This window comes from Sus scrofa, chromosome 2 (genome assembly GCF_054392235.1).
Source record: "Sus scrofa isolate SSC_HxYL_T2T_F1_AM1 chromosome 2, Sscrofa_HxYL_maternal_Yorkshire_Landrace_v2.0, whole genome shotgun sequence".
NCBI classification, from domain to species: domain Eukaryota; kingdom Metazoa; phylum Chordata; class Mammalia; order Artiodactyla; family Suidae; genus Sus; species Sus scrofa.
In genome coordinates, this window is record NC_139384.1 from 110,239,153 (window position 1) to 110,256,581 (window position 17,429).

General features: G+C 34.1%; 1 protein-coding gene and 1 long non-coding RNA gene across 3 annotated transcripts in view; one reads left to right on the plus strand and one right to left on the minus strand.

Annotated features, from left to right (window-relative positions):
• LOC102157568 (uncharacterized) overlaps nt 1-17,429 on the minus strand; it is a 1,229,235-nt gene that overhangs the window by 524,090 nt on the left and 687,716 nt on the right. The window lies entirely within an intron of this gene.
• The window catches only part of LOC146405644 (uncharacterized), a 290,811-nt gene that overhangs the window by 125,606 nt on the left and 147,776 nt on the right, over nt 1-17,429 (plus strand). The window contains exon 4 of the long non-coding RNA XR_014838368.1: nt 12,620-12,693. This is a non-coding gene — a long non-coding RNA (uncharacterized LOC146405644). The remainder of the gene's footprint in view (nt 1-12,619; nt 12,694-17,429) is intronic.

Genomic DNA, 17,429 nt, shown 5'->3' on the forward strand with positions numbered 1-17,429 from the left:
TTTCAGAGTGACAGTTTCGATCACATTCATCTTACAAACAATTTCTCTGTTGACTTATTTGTTTATTTGACTGAATGCTGATTGTCAGGGATTCAGCTAACATTAATTTTAAGTGATGATAAAAGGGGGAAAATTGACACATTGTCTTTGCTTTTGTAGCAAAATATCTAAAAAGAAACAATAAATTTTTAACTGCCATGCTATTATTTTAGTCTAATACCCATTAGGGGACCTCTTCTGGAAAGGAAATATCCCAGAGTAGAAGATGGAAACATGATGTGTGTTTTTAGGGAAAACTTGATTTTGGCAGTGAGAGCCACACTATCTCTGTATGTTAAATCTGTGGGTCCCAGAGGTGATAGAACCTTAACAAAGCTGAGTGTGGATACTTATGGCCACAGTACATCAAAGGGCAAAACATAATGACTAATTTTCCATGTAGAATAAAGAGATTCTGTGAGGTTTATTTTTCTTTCTTAAAGGAAAAAAATTAACTTGTTTGTAGTAACAGCATTTTGCCCGTTATAGTCAAAAGCTGAATTCCATATTTAGGTTTTTCACTTTCTTCCAAAAAATATAAGCTAGCTGGTCAGTTGGATCAATACTTAAACCTTTTATTTTTTTTCCATAGAACTCAAAGTAGAATTGCTATGGCTGAGTATAAAATACATTTCCCCCTTTAAATGCTACTTTCCGATCCTTGTAAGGGCGCTCCTCTGTCAGAAACCTAAAGACACATGTTAACAGTTGTAAAATAATAATAAAATATAAAAATAAGTAACTGGAAGCTTTTCTGACTTTTTTCACATTCTGATCAATGAAACTTCTCTTCAAACTCTAATTACTACTCTGCATTTCCTAGTGTAGACTAAATAATTACCTACACTTTCCCTTCAGAAACTAAATGTGCCAATAAGTGAAGTTATTACCCCATCTACTGACTCTTCTAGCACTATCTGTTACAAAACAATGTACTTTCATCAAGGACCATCCACTGGAAACAGCCACCCCTCTACAGCCATAAGTGGGTTAGGAACTACAAACATCAGAATACACACCATGAAGAAAACTTCAGAACATGAAGCTTTAATTATATTTACTTCTTGGCTCTTAGTTGCCAGAGCCATCAGGTAATTTCAAGTTTCTTTGCCATCACAGTGAAAGAAAAGTCACCATTACAGTTATCAAATGAAATATATTTTTGAGATTAAAACAACGTACTGGAAAATGAATTACAAAGAAAAATTATGTTTTAGTGAAATTAATTGCAGTTCCTAAGTAATAGGATGAACATTGATGTATTCGTCTTTGAATATTCCATGGCCATAGTGAAAATAAAATTTTCATTTATAAAAATGAAGTAAAATTCCATTTGTCTTTCTATTTCCAGCTCCTCCTTATCACATGTATCTTCTATCTACCTTTTTAAGTTAATTACATGAGTAAGATTATTAATTGTATGTGGTTAATCCCTGAAATCACTGGATTTTATTTTTATATTTTATTTAGTGTTAAACACAGGCTTATGTGTAATCCTTTCAAATAGCCTCATCTCATTCAAAAGGTCACTTAGACAAATTTTTATTTTGATAAGAAACTTATTTAAACTATATTTTCAGCAATCTGACATCTCCATTGATGGTCATATAACCTTTATAAGGGACATCTGAGGTATCTAAGGAAGCGTTCATCATAAAATTTAACTACTAATTTGATATATGTTTTTAATAGAAGGCAGAAATTGCCAACCCATAATAAAATATATAATTATATATTATTAGTCTCTCTCTCTTTCACTATTTTATTTCCATCGTGCTGGCCTGTTGGCCTATTTCTTGTGTTGCTGTATAGTGATATCTTGATTTACAAAGTACCTTAGAGTGGAGCAATTATATGAGAAATCAACAGTGTATAAAAAAGAAAAGCTGAAGTATTTGTCATGTAAAATGTTCCTCTTTGCAATTTTAGCTGTATGACAAAAACACTTGAGCACAGGTTATTTGAAATTCATGGGAAGACATGAATTCTGATGATTTTAACTTACTTAGGGATCACATTTATTTTCTCCTTTCATTTTTAAAATTCTATTCCCCAGTTAAATTAGGAAAATATTTGATTATTTTTCATGGATTATATTGACTGGGCTCTTAATTAAAATGCTCCTCGTAGAATGACTAAGTTGAGACCTATCTGGTAGATGATTCCTCAACATAACAGAGTGGCTAGAGCTAGGACTTAACCCACACATCTTTTCACTGCCCCACAGTGATGTTCAGAGCATCTTCAAGCAAAGGAACAGAAATGCTTTTGTTTGGTTGCTTCAGTTGCTTGGTAGTGCTTCCACTGGTATCTGGAAAGGACTCTAAGACAAATCTGATTGAAGCTTTTTAGCATCAGTTGCTGGAGTGGAGAAGTGGTTGTAATCATTGCTCCTATCTATCCTTTGCTTCTCAAAAAAATGTATCACTCACCCCAACCTCACCCACTCTCTCCATGCCAACTGCCCTTCGGAATTACTAGAGTGGAGGGGCTTGGTCTGTTCCTGGAGCTGACAGCAGTATCTCCTTCCTCCCATCTCTAACATCTCAGATAAATTGCTAGGAAGGCACTCATTCTAATTACTAATTTTCTCTGAAAAAGAAGTTTGTCATGAGTGAGTCATACTTATTAATAAAACTATTACTCTGCCTTTACTAGCATTGCTTTCTACCTTGGAAGTTAGCCCCTTATAACTTAAAAACGTAGTATAGCTTTTGTAGGAATAAGACTTTAATGTACTGAAAGAGGAAACAAATATAAGTGACGATCTAAGCTATGGGCAGATAGGTAATACACTCTAATCTTCTGAATTAAAATAAAACTTCTATGGTATACAGTGACAGTTTGGAGACTAGGATATAGTCCTAATTTTGACTTCCTGAAATTGCCAGCACACCCAAAAAATCAGCTAATACTGCAACTTGATCCTTAACTTCTTGCGGCCATTTCTAGATCTGCTCCAAATTACTCTTAGTTATTCCTACCTCTAAAAATCTTAGAAGTGGGCATGGCTGTTATAGAAACAAAGGCAACATGTAAAAATGGGCTGAAATGTAAGGAAGGCTAAGAATGAAAGAGGTCTCAATCTTCTATAAACGCATTTAGTGATTAAGGCAACAGTATATTCTGTGTAGAATTACCACACTTCAAAATAAAACTATAAGGAGATATCACTCTAATGGTTTCCCTTTATCTTTTACACAGTCAACTACAAACATCAAATACTGAACAAAACTTTGACTATTCAAAAATACATCAGAAGCCTGTGAAAATCATGGAAGCAATGCCAAAATGTCCTGGGGCAAACACTTTTTAGGCTGCTAGCACAGTCTAATACTACTTAAGATGCACCCAACTCTTCCATTTCAAGGGTGTGCTTTTCCTCCAGGCATGTATTTTGTAAAGGGGAGATAGTGCAGGCTTTTGTATTGCTTTAGCTTTGACTCAATCTCAGTGAAAAATTTTATTACTTAAAAATAACTTTTTCTTCCTCCTTGAATGTATTTCTGTAAAATCTATCAAATCCCATTTGTTATTCTTTCACCAAAAATCAGTAGGAATGATTACAGTTACCCAGTTATACAGGTCAAGCTATAAGTTTCAGAGGATTAGTCCCTTTGCCATAAAAAGTGAAGTAAATAGTTTTAGAAATTTGATCCAACTTCATCCTGTTCTGCCAGCTAATCTATACAAAGTACCATGAGACTTCATGTGACTGATTTATATTGTTAAATCAAAGTCCCCTAAAGTAATGGAAATTATAGGGGTAATAAAAACAACAATACAGTTGACCTTTAAAGTACAGGGGTTTGAACTGCATGAGTCCACTTCTATGCAGACTTTTTCCACTAAGTACCTACTAAAGCACCAGACTGTCTGAGGTTGGGTGACTCCACAGATATAGAACCATGGACAAAGAGGGCCAGACATGAAGTTGTTAGGAATATTTCTACACAGAGAGTTGGTGCCCCAAACCCCTGTGTTGTTCAAGGGTCAACTGTAATAATTAATATCATTCTGTAGTTCTTTACAATATGCTAATTCAAAATGAGGTTTTGTTTAGTCCCCAAATGTCCTGAACATTATTGTCCTAATTTTGTTTCCAGCTTCATTGAGATGTAGTTGAAGTATAACATTGCATAAGTTTAAGGAATATAATGATTTTTCGTATATGTATATATTGCAAAATAATTACCACAAGTTTAGTTAACACATTCGTAACCTTACATAGTTACATTTTTTTGTCCTGTGATTAGAATATTTAAGATTTCTTCTCTTAGCTAAGGTTGCTAAGAGAAGAGATTTTAAACCTTCAAATATATAATACAGGAGTGGTAACTGTAGTTAGCATGCTGCACATAACATCTGCAGAAAGTATTTATATTACAACAACAAGTTTGTACCTTTTGAGCACCTTCACTCATTTCCCCCACCCCTCACACCTGGCAACCACTGATGTGTCTCTCCTTCTATGAGTTTGTCTTTTTATATTCTATACGTAAATGAGATTATATAGCATTTGTCTTTCTCTATCTGACTCATTTCACTTAGCATAATGCCCTCAAGTTTCATGTTGTTGCAAAGGGAAGGACTTTCTTCTTCTTATGGCTGAAAAATATTCTTTTGCCTATATATGCCACATTTTCTATACCATTCATCTGTCAATGGGCACATAGTTTGTTTCCTTGTCTTGGCTATTGTAAATAATGCTGCATTAAACATGAGGCTGCAGATATCTCTTCAAGATCATGACTAAATATCCTTTGGTTATAGACCCAGAATATGATTGCTTAAACATGTGATAGTTCTTTTTTAATTTTTTTGAGGAACTTCCATAGTGTTTTCCATAGTGACTATACCAATTTACATTCTTATCAACAGTGTACAAACATTGTCTTTTCTTCACATCCTTGGCAACACTTATCTCTTGTCTTTTTGAGAATGCCATTCTAACAAGTGTGGGGTGATATCTTATTGTGGTTTTGATATGCATTTCCCTTATGATCAGTGACATGGAGCATCTTTTCATGCATTTGTTGGTAAATTGAATATCTTCTCTGGAAAAATATATGATCAGGTCCTCTGCCTACTTCTTACTAGGATTGCAGTTAACCATTGAACAATGTGGGTCTGAACTGTGTAGGTCCACTTATTGGTGGATTTTTTTTTTCCCACTAAATGCATAGTGGAGTACTATAGGATCCAAGATTGGTTGAAACTGTAGATGTAGAGGAATTGCATGTACGTGTCCTCTTATAAGTTATACGCAGACTTCTGAATGTGTGGGGGATCATTGCTCCTCACACCTGTGTTGCTCAAAGGTCAACTGTGGGCTTTGTTTGTTTGTTTTTTATTGTTGAGTTGTATAACTTCCTTATATATTTTGGATATCAATTCCTGATCAGATATGTGGTTTTCATCTAGACTTTAGATGAGTCTAGTTGTACAAAATACTTGACTTGCTAAAAGACTGCCAGATAGACTCCTTATAAAGTATTAGATGGTACCTAAAGACAGAAAAGACAAGCTTATTTATATATTCTTGCTCTTAGACACATCCCCAAATTTCACATAAAAACTGAAAAGAGGAGTTCCCGTCGTGGCTCAGTGGTTAACGAATCCAACTAGGAACCATGAGGTTGTGTGTTCAATCCATTACTCTAATAATGATGTTGAACATCTTTTCTTGTGCCCTTTGGCCATCTGTATGTCTGGTTTGGAAAAATGTCTATTCATCTTCTGCCCTGTTTTTTTCTTTTTTTTTTCTTTTCTTTTCTTTTTTTTTTTTTTTTTTAGGTTGTGGAGTTATGGAGGTGTATGAGCTATTTATTTTGGATATTTGGATATTAATCTCTTTGGTCATATCTATCATTGGCAAATGTTTTTGATTTCCTTTGTTGTGTAAAAGCTTTTAAGTTTAATTAGATCCCATTTGTTTATTTTTGCTTTTATTTTTTTTTTGCCTTAAGAACAGATCTAAAAAAATATTGCTGTGATGTATGTCAAAGTGTGTTCTGCCTATGTTCTCTTCTCAAAAACAGACACATAGATCAAATGGAACAGAGCAGAGAGCCCAGAAATCAATACATGCACCTAAGGTCAATTAATCTAGGACAAAGGAGGCAAGAATATACACTGAAGAAAAGACAGTCTCTTCAGCAAGTGGTGCTGGGAAAAGTAGACAGCTACATGTAAAAGAATGAGCTTAGAACATTACCTCACACCATATACAAATAAACTCAAAATGAACCAAAGACCTAAGTGTAAGACCTGAAATCAATATTTTAATTAAAATCAATATTTTAATTAGATTTAATAGGTCATAATAAATATTTGTTTTTTGACTTTAATTCTAACACTCTGAATCATAGGTATAAAGGCTACTGGATGTTCTTTCCCTTAAATAAGGTCTGAAAGGAGAACATGGTCAATGGGAAAGCTGATCCCTTCTACTCAACTGTAGGTCATGGATACCCCATGTTTAACCTTCAAAGAAACAGGAGAAAATAAGCTTTCTCTACTCTTCTAATTCTCACCTAAAATTTTGATTAAGCCAAGTTTAATTTCAAAGATCAGGAGAGACAGCTTTCTCTACTCTTCTCTCCCTAAAACCATTAAGAAGCTTTGTTCTCTTCCCAGACTAGATCCACTCAGCTCAAAGCACCCTCCACCATATATTCTCCCAGATTAAGCTCTTTGTGTAGCCTCACACCAGACTACCTTTTCAATCAAATTTTTTCGTTATGGGAAACCAATTTAAGAAATGATCTCCTTATGTGAGTAAAAAAAAAGGAGATACTTAAATGTGTCATGCTGTATGCAAACCATAAATACAAAACTATAGGGAAAACAACCCACAGTGGGATAGTCCAAGTTCTCATGGTGAATTGTTTTCTAATAACATGAAGATAAACTTTGTTTCTTTTTTTTTTAAGTTTTGCTGGCTTGTCACACTTTGAAGGTGGCTCTTGAAAAATATTTTTAAAGTGAAATCAGCAAAAACATCTACACTTTTGTTCTCAATGGTGATTCCAATATAAAGTTGCTAAATTATTTAGCACAACTGTTCATACTCCATAAAATAAAATTTCCCTTCTCATAAGAATAATGGAATGTAAGCCTGTGTTTTGACAGAGGTTTAGATGTGTAATCCTGAACTCGAAAGAGTTAAAGACATGAAATTTAATACAATAGACCACAGTGAAAGATGAAAAGTCACAAAAATCTTAAACCATAGAAAAGTAGCCTTCAACTTTCAACTTAAATATTTAAAAATGAAACATTTCGGCCTCCGCTTTAGAAGAAATATAATTAACAAAGTATTCCTTTCAGGTTGTAACTGTTGGCCACTTAAAATAAGTTGATCTTGGAAATTAAAAGAAAAAAAGTTACAGATTTTAAGTAGATGCGTCATAAGTGAATCTTTGTCCATACTTATAAAACATAGATATAATACTATTTGCTACTTCAGCAGTAAATTCCACATAGAATTATACTTTGCTAAATTCAGTAATCAGAGGGTCTTGTTTTGTTTTGTGTTGAAATAAGCAAAAAATAGGATTATGTGGAGATGGAAAGATCTAGATGTACTTTATTATAAATTTAATTAATATTTTATACTAATGGATAAAATAATACAATTTTCATTATTTTGATCTCAAAATTTTAATTTTATGGGAAAAAGAAAATCCAATTATAAAAGTCAGAAAGTCTATTTTTGTAAGATTATTCTAAAAGTATTGAAAGAGTAGATTTGAAATTTAGAAGTAGAATTTACTGCATGGATTGTCTCATATGAGTCAGAGACAAAGAGAAACTAAATTTCTTCTATCTTTGCAGACCTCATCTTGCACATTGTTTTACAAAAGCTTAGGTCTTAAAAATATTTTTCAAATTAGTTTTCTATTAATATATTTCATACTTAATGTGATATATCTTCTTCCATAATATCTAAAAGATCTTTGAATTGTGCTCAGATATTTGAACTGGGTTGATTCTTTTCCACAAATTGTTTAACTACAATTCAGTTTCAAGAAATTTTTTTTTGGTCTTTTTGTCTTTTTAGGGCTGCTCCCGCGGCATATGGAGTTTCCCAGGCTAGGGGTCTAACTGGAGCTGTTGCCACCAGCCTACGCCAGAGCCACAGAAACGCCAGATCCGAGCCATGTCTTCAACCCACACCACAGTTCATGGCAACACCAGATCCTTAACGCACTGAGAAAGGTCAGGGATCAAACCCACAACCTCATGGTTCCTAGTTGGATTCATTTCTGCTGCGCCACAATGGGAACTCCTCAAGTAATTTTTGAAACCAAGAACTATATGACACACAAATTACAAAAAAATGTTTTAATATAATAAAGTGTGAAGATCTAATACAATTTTTCTCTTCATTCCATATAAAAATGATTTTGAAGAATATATATATACACATATATATGTATGTGTGTGTGTGTGGTTTATATATACATAAACCACTTTTACAAGTTAAGTTTACAATGGCTAAGGAAAAAATTAACCTTTTTAAAGAGGTTTCCTTTGCCAGTACAGTGAATTCTTAATGAGAACAATGCCTGAAATCTAACAAAAATTCTAGAGACTTACAATCTTGAACCTATTTTGTCTAAATTATTACCATGACTTCCTATAACCAATGTATTCCCAAGGTACACTGCTATGTGATACATTTCTCAAAAAAAGCTGCTTATTCACTTCACGCAAAGGTCTACCCCAAACGTAACTTGCAGTACCTAACAAGATAATCTTTATTCTCCTCCTCTGGACTCTTTCCTTCTCCTAACAGCAGGAATAATCTTCCTCATATATCATTTGTAATATGTTATTCTCTATTTAGGGACTATTTTCTTTCTTATGGATCACTAATATCATAGGAAGTCCTTAAAATGTTCTAAAGAAAGGCATTTGAAAGGGTATAGAATATTTATAAATATTACAGTGTTGATATTCTGGTGTTGGTTTATTCATTTGTTCACCCAGTATTAACTGAGTGCCTATTTTGTTCTGGGCACAGTGAGCATTGCTGTGAAAGCTGTAGTAATGCAGGTGTGATGAGGCAGACCTACATCCTTTCTCTCCTGTAGCTTACATCTTTGTGGAGGAGAGAGACAATAATGATCTAGATAACTGACCAGACAAAGACTACCAAAATACCTACAGTTGAACAAGTTGTATCTCTTACTCATCCATGGAGGGAGAACACACACCTTGGGAACTGTAGTGTGTCTCAATAAGGACATTAGAAAGAACTTACAGGATGAGAGCGCTGGTTGGATAATACTGGGGAGAGATTACAGGCAATTTGGGGTTGTCATAAAGAAGGAACAATTCTATGATTGGATATCTTAATAAATCTCATTTACAGAGCAGGCCGATAAAGCCAAGGTTAAAGCAGTAATTGGTTTTAAAAAGTTCTAGTCACTCATTTAACGAAAAGGGGTTGGTGGTTATTCTGTGGGGTGCACATTGACCTTGCTGATGTGAATGTTCTCTGACATTACATTGAGCAGGAGACCATCATGGCTCAGCTGTGAGAGGGAGATCAGTTTGTAATGACAGTGAGATTGAGGTCTAGGTTTAAATGTCATGTCAGTTTTGTTTTTTTTTTCTCATAGATAATTCAGAAGATAAATAGGCTAAAAATAATAAATATCACTAGGAATAATTTCTATAATGTGGCCAAGAAAGATGTCTTCATAAAGATGACATTTACAAAGACCCAGCACATAGTGATATGAGGAGAATTAAAAAGAACCTACCAGGCAAAGACATGTGCAAAGAATCAAGGAGATAAAGTGTTGGGGATATTTGAGAACCAGAAGGAAGAACAGCATATCTGCAAAAAACAAGGGAAGCATTGAAAGGCTGTAAGTGTGGGTGTATGGAAGGACTAATTAGTGACTTCATCCTAAGCCCAAACACAAGTATCTGAGTGTGATGGGCTGAACTGTGTCCTCTCCAAATTTGTATGTTAAAGTGCCATCTCTAGTACCTCAGAATGTGACCATGTTTGGAGATAGGGACTTAAAAGAGGTCCTGACATTAAAATGAGGTCATGATGGGTGGGCCCTAGTTAATTAAGCCCAGTGTGTTTATAAAAAAAGGAAAATGGGATACAAACAGGTACAAAAGGAAGGCCATATGAAAACACAAAAAGGCAGCCATCTCCAAGGTGATGAGAAAGGCCTCAGGGGAAACCAACCCTGCTAACACCCTGCTCTTGGACTTCTAGCCCCCAGAATTGGGAGAAAATTATTTTCTGTTGTTGAGATTTCTATTGCTTAATAAATTTAAGTGATATTGTGACTGTTCACCAAATTAATGCACTGAGTTACCAGGACATCAAGTTTCAGTGCCCAAAGCTATAAAATCAATGCTAAATGTTAAAGAATGAATGTTTAATTTTGATAAAAAAATTAGGTGTTATATAGTTAGTGGTACCAAAAATATTCACTTCTCTGGGCTTCAAATCTAGAGTGAGGAGTAAGGACAAGAAGATGACTCTGCTCTTCTAAATCTAAGGTCATAGAATTTATCATAGGGGCCACTGGACTCATACTTCCAAAAATACAACTTTGTATTTATACCATATCTTTCTTCTGAGCAGTTCAAAACACTTCAAAGACATTTTCATATCAATTCTCACAGCATCCTGTGAAAGCAGGTAGGTGGGAAATATTATTATTCCTATTTGACATTTATATACACCTACTCACTTGATTATAAGATCATTTTAACTGAATATAGAATTTTCTCAGGGAAAAGAATATATGCCCAGAAAAAAAGTGATGTTCACAAGAAAAAATACTATAAATAAGCATTAATATCACTTTTATTTGCTGAATAACCTGAACATTTGTAATATATAGAATGGCCCTTAAGATTTTAATTTAGATATTATTTCTCCTTACTTTTATACTCCCTTGAAGAAAGGAATATTAACAAAATGGCAGCTATATTTTTCTTAGGTAGCACCAAACTGAAGATAATTAGTCTGTTTTATCTACATGTTCAGAATATGGTGTTTGTTTCACCTTAAGGAAAGTATTGAAATATTCTTAAGTCTAAAACACTAAAAAATATCAATTATTCTTATTTTTTTCTTTAAGCAGTATATATGATAATTTGCAATGAAAACTAGATTTTTATCAGGAAATTCAGTTGTAAACATAAATGCAATGTCAAAATTTCTTATGTTGAGAAAATTCTCTATACCTCTACTTAGATCCTCCTCTTTGAAAGAATAAAGACAATCCCTAACTTGTGGTCCTTCCTTATTTCACCACCTTTGTCTTGTATCATTCTCTCTCTCATGCTTCCTGTACTTCAGATTCACTGCCTTTCAAGCAGTCATATATTTATTCATTCAATAAATATTGACTCAACTTTGTAAGACATAGAGGTAAAATATTGAATTAGACCAAATTAAAAAAAAAAAGAAAAAAGATGAAGTCTTTCAATTTGCAATTAACATGGATGGATCTTGAGGGCATTAGGTTAAGTGAAAGACAACCAATGGAAAAAGACAAACATAATATGATTTCACTCATATGTGTCATCTGAAAACAAAAAAAGAAAACAAAAAAAAAAATGTAGATACACAAAACAGTACTAGTTACCAAAAGGGAAGGGATGGAGGAGAATGAAATGGGTAAAGAAGATTAGCTATACATTGATGGATGGAAACTAAATTTTGTGTGGTGAGCATGCTGTAGGGTATATAAAGTAGAAATACATTGTTGCACATATAAAACTTATATAATGTTATAAACCAATGTTACTAAAAAAAAAGACAAAAAGAAAAAAAATGAAATAAGATTCTTTCCTTCAGGGTGTATGCCTGTAGCAGAGAAATAAGTAAACAAATAAAATAGTTCCATATTGTCATAACTGCTATAGCGATATTAAACAGTGACGTGGATGGAGGACGCCAAACAGAGGTTTTTTTGGTTTTTTTTTGAACAGTGGTTAATAAAAGTATATATGACAAGGTGAAATTTTTGCAAAAATCTCCAGAAACTGGACTGGTCATTTCAGGAATTGAATTAATTTTAATCAGAAATAACTACAGATCTCAAAGATGTAAGGTTGCAGTGAAAAAAGTAAGCAATCAAAGTAGATTACAAAATTAGTTAAGGTCAGCCAGAGCAAAATTGAAATGGAAGACCCTTTCTTTAAAAATTATTAAGAATTTCAAGGTGGTGATAGTAAAACATTAAACCAACTACTGGGCCTGATTAGGGACCCTGTGCAACTATCCAGACTGCATCCTCGTGAAGCCAGGCCTCAAACAAGTGGCCAATGTGAATTGGAGGTCCCTATGGGATGAGAGTATATAAGTGGGAGCACTGGATGGGGGATGGGCAAACCATGAAAGGTCTGCTTATTCTGGTAACAAATGACCTGGAAGATGGAGACATCCACCAGAATGTGTGATAAATAGGGATGTACATTCTAAGGAGAAATGCACCTCACTGGGAGCAAGAAGTAGGTCAGCCTCAAACCCTACTGTTCTGCGCAGTTGTGTCTATACATGGCCCTGAAAAGTACATTTTCTTTCTAGGTTCTAGGCTTCTGCAACTCTGGAATGAGCCCCACCCTCCACCCTGACTTCATCATCACTATGAGATCCAGGAGGTAAGGACCAAGTCTGACTTACTTGCTCCAGCTCGTGGCCCATAGTAGCTTTGCAATTATATATTAAATTGTGACTGGTATTATGTATTTGATTAAAGTGACCTGAGGAGTAAATAATTCCATCATGTAGTAAGTGACATTGAGGACATTTTTGGAAGAAAATATAATCAACATTGGAAATTTTTATATTATGAAGTTATATTTGGGAAATAACCTCTTAAAAGAGGAAATTCTACCTTATTTTTTAAAATCTGTTAATAAGAGTAAGTAAATAAATGTATTTGCCATCATAATGGTAGAGTAGATCAAACACTAGACTGATTCTAAGCACCAAAACCTCTAGAATGTTCTCAGTTCTCATTCTCTTATATCTTTTCTTCCAAGAATAGGATATTTAGTAATTAACATAAGATTATAAAAATATTCCATAAGTAAAGAAAGAGCTATTAAAATATGATGACAGACCATCAATCAATCTACCATTTTTCATGTAATTTGGCTAACCAGGGAATTGAAAGTCACTTGAAACATCTACTAAAAATTACATAGTGAATCCAAAGAATGCCTGAATTATTCTTCTTGTGATTTTCAAAAATGATTTAGATTATTCATAATCTATGACATAAACTGTGTTCATCTTCATTAGTATCATTATTAACACAGAGTGTCACTTTCTTATCTAAAAGGAATGAGCCACCTGCATTGCCTTCAAAAGGAGAAATATACAGAAAAGTAAAAATAGCATAGTCAATATGTGGAATTCTGAGTATTCACAGATATCACAAAAAGGGCCTAGGTTCAGATAATACCTTGGGATTATGATTCCCAAACTGTCTGAGAATATTACTTGAGATTCTTTTTTAAAAATATACAGATCTCTGGAGTTCTCTTGTGTCTCAGTGGGTTAAGGATCCAGTGTTGTCACTGCAGCAGCTTGGGTCACTGCTGTGGCATGGGTTCCATCCCTGGCCCAGGAAATTTCGCATGCCACAGGTGTGGCCAAAAATAAGTAAATAAATAAATAAATAAAACCCAAACTAAACAGACTCTCAGTCTCCTCTCAGGGAATTCAGTTTCAACGTGTATGTGATAGGAACCAGGAAGTATATAATTTTAAAACTACTTTAAAGTACTGTTTATGTTTGCGCAACTTTGGAAAAAAAATGAGTTAGGCTTTTTAAAAGAAACAAAGCTGATCACATATTGACAGAGACCAATATGAATGTATATATTAATCTACATCTAGTTTTTTCAAAGAGATTTTCAAAACAGAAAAAAAACTATAAAAAATTTCTAATTTTTTGATAGGATGGCTTTACTAATATTAGTTTGTTTTTAGCGATGTCTTATTTTTTATACATTAGTTCTCCCTACCCTTGGCCAAGGGTTTCAGATTTCTAGGAATGTATGTCTTTCATGCATGGCCTAGCACATACTCAAAGATCTCTTTCCAAACTAGACTGTTAACCTCCTCTAGGTAGAGAAGCTAGGATGCTTAGCTAGGTACTTCCTAAGCCGTATGAGAAAATGACTTGCCATTACTTGGAAATAAGCTGCTAACTCCATGAATATCTATTTACAAACATGTTTCGATTACCAACAATGTATTCTACAGTGTGCAAAAGTGAATATTCTCTGTCTTGCTCTCCCCTTCTCACTCTCACGAGCCATTTCCCATGTCAGTGAGTCCAACTGGGATCTTATGTATAGACTCAACTCATCATATGAAGTTGGCCTGGCTGTATAGGCACAGAGGGCATTCACATTCCTTCCACAAACCTATCCTAACAACACTGTTATCTTCAGACCTTTTGTGCCATTCCTTTCCACCAAGTGAAAAACATTCAGGTTCATTACACGCCTTACATGTATATGTGAATACTTCCAACAGAATCATATTTGAAAACACATCCCTAAAATTCCTGGCATAGTGGGCACCCATGTTGGACAGACTTGGAAGAGCTACAGTCAAAATAATTAGTTTTCAATTTATAGACATCCATTATCTATGGAAAAGGAGCCAGAATAAACCCCTCAAACTCTGCTTCCTTCATATAATATCCTCTCAAGTGCCAGTTCAAGCACTAATCACAAGAACTTCATTATGTAGATTCAATCCATGTCTAATATTTTATAGAAAATGCCGACTGAGATTAAGTGGTTTGTCATGCAAAAATTAGTTGTGAATCTAGTATTTATGACTCAGAGATCCTGAGTTTCCAACAACAATGCACTTTCCTCTTTTTACATGATTTTGCCTCTCACTGATTGGAATGAACTTCTGCAGTGAATCAAATCAATGCATTTGACCTTGAAAGACTGACAATCTGATCATCATCCTCTACCACACTTTCCACTTTGGAGAATATGCCATGGGATTCTCCCACAACTTCTTTCACTCCACCATAGAATTTCCTTTTCTTATCAGTGTACATAATGGAAATATTAATGGACTAATATTATTGCAGTCATTGTATTTTCTGGAGTGCAGATTTTCAGGTTCAGCAATTACAAAGAGAGAAGAGATTGAAATGCATTAATGCTGCCAGAAGACACCTCCTTCACAGATTTAGAATCAGTGAGATGTGTGGCGGGAAAGACTATGTGTTGGCAGTAGGGCTCGATACATGTTTCAAGAGGAAAGTGGAAACTATCTTCCCATGGTTTGCAGCCATAGATCTAAAAAGATCTTACAAGTGAAAGGCTGCAGGCCCTGCCTTCTCCTTCATCCTTTCCCAGGGTGGGGACATGGATTTCAAAATTAGATGTGTCAAAGCATTCACCATTTATTGCTGAAGCACATGCCTAAAACTGTCTCTTATTTAAAAAATATATTAATTATACTTTTGCCCTTTAATCATGTAAATTTAGAGCTCATGAAGGGAACCAGATGGACGGCTTTTGGAAATGAATCCTTCCTTTGATTAAAACACAAGGAATGAAGTTTCTATATGCTCCATCTCTGAAAAGCTTCCTCCAAAAACTTTTAACATCATTGACCTGGTTGGAAATCATGAATGTCAGGTTTCCACTGTGTGTGGGTATATGTAGAGGAAACTATGAAAAGGGTAGTTGCAGAAATTTGGCATCTTGCACGAAGTTGGCACAGCTAATCTGGTTCAAATAATGGCTTATGATGGGATTTGGAGGTGATTTTAGGTGAGTTGGCAGAATGTTTTTCATATTAAAATTTGGGAATTCATGAGATTCTGGTACTATGATGTTACTTCTGAATATCTGAGAAAAAAAGGAATAAATAATTACATAAATAAGTGCATTATAAATAAACTACAACAAGGAAGCCCATCAAGGCCTAAGAGGAAAGACTCATCACTAGGCAGGAATCTCAACAATATATTAATATTTACAAAATTGCTCATATCTTGCAATTCAATCTGAGGCATGGTTTCAGCCTTCTTCCTTTTCTGGTTGCACTGGCTTTGGAACACAATCCAAGAGACAAGAGCAAGAGTAAAACTAAAGGCTGTTGCTTAAATTAATGTCCTGGCTTATTAATTTTATGATAAAATAGAACTCCTGGCATAATAAATCCTATTGGTTTATCTATTTTGATAGAAGTTTTGCTGATTTTCCTGCTATTCATTAAGCTTAGTTGACTCTAATATTTTATTCTAAGGTATTGACAAAATGCTCAGTTGTGTATTTGGTGATATTTTGTTGTGTGCTTCCTCCAGAAACTGAAAAGTGAAAGTTTCTACTTGGTTGCCACTATGCTGGGTTTGTCATAAGACTTGCATCCTTATTTCTCAAATAATAGTTTTTAAAATCCAGGCCAAAATAAAATGAATTGTACATTTTATATAACACAGTATTCAGACTTAGTTTTATATAGAAGAATCATTTTCCTACTTTGATGTAACTTCCATCAATAGTGATTTGAGATGCAACAGCATTAAAATAATAATTGATTTCATATGTTTAAGAATTACTTTGCCTTCTAACATGGTGTGGTTTTAATTCTGAAGAGGATTTTGTGAAATGTTTCTTCAGCTGAAATGATTTCCATGGTGTTAAGTATAGAAAAGTATACTTCCTTTGGACTCATTTTATTAGCATCATCTTGAAACTCTACATCCCTAAAATGTACCTTATTTTCTGATTATTTTCTATAACCAATACAACTGAGGAATCATAAGGATAAGAAGAAAAGTTGCATATTTTAACGTATAGTGATATCAGACTAAATTACAAATGATTTAAATACTTGGAAGTACTGAAAAAAAATGCCCATCATATATTCTCCATAAATAAATTATTGTCAGAATATAAATTACAATCCCTTTTATTATATGCATCAGAAAAAATTTGAGAAAGTGTTATGCCGACACGTATTTAACAATTTTAGTGGGATTTTTTTTCATATCATAAAATTCATTCATTTCAAGTATACAGTTCAAGAGTTTTAGTAACTTTACCAAGTAGTAAAACCATGACCATAAATACATTTTTAAAATATGTCATACCCCCAATAAGACCCTTCATGCCATTTACAGTTAATTCCCCTTCCCATTCCCAGCTTCTGGGACAATGGACAGTCTACTTTCTGTCTATATCAATTTCCCTTTTCTGGACCTTTCCTAAAAGTGGTCTTTTACTCTGGCTTCTTTCTCTTAGCATGTTTTTGACATTCAGCCATTACTTCAAAGGTATCACTATTTGTTCTTTTTATTGCAAAATCATATTCCATTACATTGACATTCCACATTTTACCTATC